The sequence below is a fragment of the Miscanthus floridulus genome, unplaced genomic scaffold, assembly GCF_019320115.1.
Source record: "Miscanthus floridulus cultivar M001 unplaced genomic scaffold, ASM1932011v1 os_2362, whole genome shotgun sequence".
Taxonomy (NCBI): Eukaryota; Viridiplantae; Streptophyta; class Magnoliopsida; order Poales; family Poaceae; genus Miscanthus; species Miscanthus floridulus.
In genome coordinates, this window is record NW_027098265.1 from 22,356 (window position 1) to 27,309 (window position 4,954).

The following is a 4,954-nucleotide window of genomic DNA, read 5'->3' on the forward strand; positions in this document are numbered from 1 at the left end:
AGTCTAGCTGAGTACCTTCTCGTACTCAGGGTTTATCTCCCACCTGTTGCAGATGACCAGTTCTACTTTGGTTGCTGCAAGTAGTGCCTTCTCCCAGCTGGGGATGAAGACTAGACCGTTGGGCGCGGCCTCTCCTAGTTCTCGTACCTGAAGATGCTTTTGTGGGACATGACTAAGATCTGGCAATGGTATTTGAAACTATGAAGTTATGTACTAAACTATGTTGCTTCCGCAAAGTTGAACTTGGTTTGTAATATTTTATTTGAACTCTGATGGATGTAATCCGAATGCCACTTGTGAAATGTTGTAACGAATGATGTGTTGTGTTGAATCACTACGGTCTTGGTTTGTATGTCGGGAGTTGTTTGAAATACTTCGTAATTTCCGGACTATCAGGATTATGGGAGCTTAAGTACAGAAATCTAACCACTTCGGTGATTGTTTTTGTATTTATGTTCTTGTAATTTGGTCGATTCTATTACATAGACGCCCACTTCGACACGTATAAATGTACACCGAGACCGCTGCCAGGAGACGCAGAAGAAGAAGCAGAGCAGAAGCAAAGCGGAGAAACAGAGCAAAGCGAGAACGCTGGCAACCACCAAACAGGAGGCAAGATGGTGCCGCAAGCAGCGGAGGAGGTGATCCCGCTGATGCCGCCGTACAAGATGGGCCAATTCCAGCTCTCCCACCGGGGGGTGCTCGCGCCGTTGACGAGGGTGCCGCTCCTACGGCAACGTGCCGCAGCCGCACGCCGCCGGTGTACTACTCGCAGCGCGCCACCAAGGGCGGCCTGCTCATCGCGGAGGCTACAGGGGTGTCGGCCACCGCGCAGGGGTACCCGGAGGCTCCCAGCATCTGGACGCAGGAGCAGGTCGAGGCGTGGAAACCCATCGTCGACGCCGTCCACCGTAAGGGTGGCATCTTCTTCGGTCAGATTTGGCATGTCGGCAGGGTCTCCACCAATGGTATGTTCCCATCTAGCACGAACGTATATATCTTTGTCAGCTCCGATTATACTATTGTTTGATGAGGAGCTGGTTGTCTAGTTGGTTACTGATTTTCCTTTGATCCTACTGGAAGAATTTCAGCCGGACGGGCGGGCGCCTATCTCGAGTACGGACAAGCAAAATTTCCCCGAGCGCCGAGCCCCAAATGGGTGTATTCGAAGCCGCGCCGGTTGCGGACTGAGGAGATCCTGGGATCGTTGATGATTTCAGGCGAGCCGCCGGAACACAATTGAAGCCGGTTTCGATGGTGTTGAGATCCACGGCGCGCACGGATTCATCCTCGAGCAGTTCATGAAGGACAGCTGTAATGACCGCACAGATGAGTACGGGCGCAGCCTGGAGAACCGGTGGCCCGCTTCGCCGTGGAGGTCATAGGACGCCATTGTCCACGAGGTGGGCGCGCACCGCGTGGGCATCAGGCTATCACCCTTTGCTGACTACTTCGATTGTGTGGATTCCGATCCGGTGGCGCTTGGCCACTACATGATCTCCAGCAACTCAACAAGCACAAGGGTTTCCTCTACTGCCACATGGGGACCTCGAATGGCAATTGGTCGACGGCCGCAGGCAGATTCCTCATAGGCTCTTGCCTTTCCGGAAGGCGTTTAACGGCACCATTTATCGCCGCCGGCAGGTACGACCGGGAGGAGAGACAACAAGGCAGTGGCAGAGGACTATGCTAACCTTGTTGCATATGGAAGGCTCTTCTTGGTTAACCCGGACCTGCCTAAGAGATTTGAGTTGAATGCGCCACTGAACAAGTATCACCGTTCTACTTTGTACACGTAAGATCCCGTTGTTGGCTACACAGATTACCCTTTCCTCGAAGACGGTAGCAATAATGATAAGTCAAGTATTCAAGCTTAATCTTATAGACAATCAATCTGATCACAACTAATAATGTGGATGGTTCATCAAGTATGAGTTCATCATTATTTCCATCCTTCTTTATTGAGATTGTGTGGCAGAGTCATTACGTCATGTTGTATCATTCTGTACTCATATAAGGAGAAATAAATGTACTGGCTGAAATTATTGGAAGAAGTATCTACTGTTTCTAGAGAATTGTTGTCACGTGTACCTTTCAAATTCCCTTCTTTGGCACACTACAATGCAATTCTCGTGTTGTATTTCACTGTACCGTGTGAGCTTATAGCTTTTTGAGCTTACCCAGCAATTCTTTAGTCCTTCTTGTGCAAATTATAATAGCCTAAATCCTTATGCAGCAATTCATTGAATCCTCGTTGAGTCAATATATTCAGTCAAAACTAGATTTTCGGTAGTTTAAACACTGAAGCAGTGTTTGAATGCAGGATTTATGAATTCCTTTCTAGTGGAAAGGTTTTTTGCGGTTGTATGTTTTGAAGGAATAAGAATCCACTGCCCGCCTCTTGGTTTCAATTTCTCCGAGACTGTTCGACGCCACTAATTGGCGAACGCTCACTATAATTTAATCAGCGAACGATTCTCCAATAACTTTTAGACCTTTTCTTTTTAGGAAAATACATTATTCCCGCTTGCTTCCTTTTACGGGATGGGTCTCCTTCATTTTTCGGGGCAGAAGGGCGCGCGCATATCATCTCTTTTCGCGCGCTACTGCATGCGCGCAATAGTTTCCTTTTCGCGCTCTCACGCGCACCCACATATTCTTTTTCTTTTTAATAAAAAGCTGTGCGCACATAACTTACACTAACTGAGTTAACAACATAACTTCGGAGGAATAAGTCAAGCGTGCTAAGTTATACAACATTACTTTTCTTTTTCGCGAGCTATGTCCACGTGCAATTTAAATTTTGAGAAACAGCTGCGAGAATAACATTCTCTTTAGGTTTTCATTGGCATTTTTTCATTTCAGAAACTAATCATTCGGGAACAATTGGAAAAATGATTGAAAAAGGTGTGGGGGCACAATAAAAGTAACTTTTACACCCTATACTACACAACAAATTCCATAAGATGGGTGCAAACTTGCATAACAAGTTGTATAATAACTTTCATAACTTGTGCAACTATGATAGTCACCGTCTCTGTAACTATGATATTCAACATATCTATGTGTCTTCAAATGGAGATTTGCAAATATTTAATATTTAAAATAATAAATAACAAAAAAGTTGACAACAGAACCACATAAGTTAATAGCAAAACTAAGATGATTATCTAACAGAATGTGATAAACATGAACTAAGTACAGTAATTTAATCAAATAAGTTAGGTAGCATACAGATGAAAAAGTTAGATGCGATAATAAATTTAGCATGCAACACAACTGATGGCCTAAAATTTGAAAAACAAGTTATACAACACAACTTTGAAAGAAAAATTTATGCAACACAACTTATGTATAAAAAGTTATACAATACACTTGATGTACATAAGTATTCACAACAACTTATGCACGTAAGTTAGTTCATAAAAACTTATGAGTAGTTATACAACAAACTTATATTTGTAAGTTACTAATACAAGTTATGTAGATATTATGTAGTGCACGTGTCCTAATTATGAATTAGTATATGAGAAGTACTATGGAACTATAAAGTATGGATTCTGTTATATAAAGAACTTGTACTTGTCCTAATTGTGAGATAAGTTATGACCATAACTTATGAAAGTAACTCATGTCAAAACTTGAGAAAGGCATAAGTTATTCACCACAACTTATTGCACATAAGTTAGTCCGTAAAACTTATGCAAATAAGGTACACTGCACAACATATGTTAGTAAGTTATACAACACAAGTTATACAGGTTATATCTCTAACTGAGTATTCATCATCTCTGCAAAGTAAGCATAGGACCCTTAATTTGAATGGATTGGTTTTCGGGGAAACATAGAACAAATCAATTCATTATGAAACCGTAGGAATAACACGACAATAAAATAGGAAATACACATGACATGGAAAATGAAGAATTATTTGGCAAAAATCAACATATCAACCTATCAGAGCAAATGTGTCAATTGTCACAATCATAATTAATGTTTCATTTAGTACCAAGCCTGATAGAGCATCCAACCACCAACACAACTATACTCAGAGAAAACCACATTCATCAGTTTTTGTTTGAATCATAAACAAATTGTTTAAGTGGGGAAACATGAAGAATTTTATAATGACATATGCCGATGCCTGTTCCCACTACTTGAAAGCAGTTAGAAGGAGCCCGCAGTAATACCAATCCACACAAAAGCAACTCAGCTAACAAGCTACCGAACTACTAAATTAAAAAAGCATCAACCACAAGTTTGAACCAAAGAATATCACAACTGGAAACAAAAACGAATTACTGATGCTTCACATGAAGTAAATCTACACGCATAGGCATCCAGATCACGAAGACGAAATCAATCGCAAGCCTACAACTAACTAGCTCTCCAATCCCAACCAACCAAAGATCACTAGATCTGTGCAAGATCTTTACCAAAATGGATGTCGTGGGGCACCGGGGCCATAGATCTAGGTTGCTGCCTGCTCACCTGCATATTGCACTTAACGAGGTTGAGCAACGTGAGTACGTCACGGCCAAGTGGGTGAGCCCGCAGGTGGCGATTCCTCTAGTGGTGCAGGCGGCATAGATGGCCGACGAGTACATCTTGATCTTCTCCTAGTATGCTAATGGCTCCTGCTCTAGCTATGGCAGGCCCCCAAGGGCGGAGCAGGAGGCACGATGATGGCAATGCCTATGGCGATGAAGGAGTGCGCCGAAAAGGAGGGGCCGCATAGAGGAAGCTCGGGACATGAGCTGTTCACCGTCAGAGATAGAGAGGTCTCTGCAGGATTTGCGTGGGTGGAGGAGAGCGGTGGGGCCACCTCTAGACGCCCGCGATGTCGCACAAGTGCCAAGATCGGCCATCTCTGGGAGCTGATGGTTGGAACAGGAGACCAAGATTCGTCGTCTCTTGGGGCCAGGGGTTGGCCAGGAGGGTGAGAGCTGCCGCC

At 43.9% G+C, this 4,954-nt stretch overlaps 1 pseudogene; it reads left to right on the plus strand.

The window, feature by feature from the left end:
* The first annotated feature begins 617 nt into the window (after positions 1-617).
* Positions 618-1,966, plus strand: LOC136534905 (12-oxophytodienoate reductase 1-like; annotated as a pseudogene).
* The last annotated feature ends 2,988 nt before the right edge of the window (positions 1,967-4,954 follow it).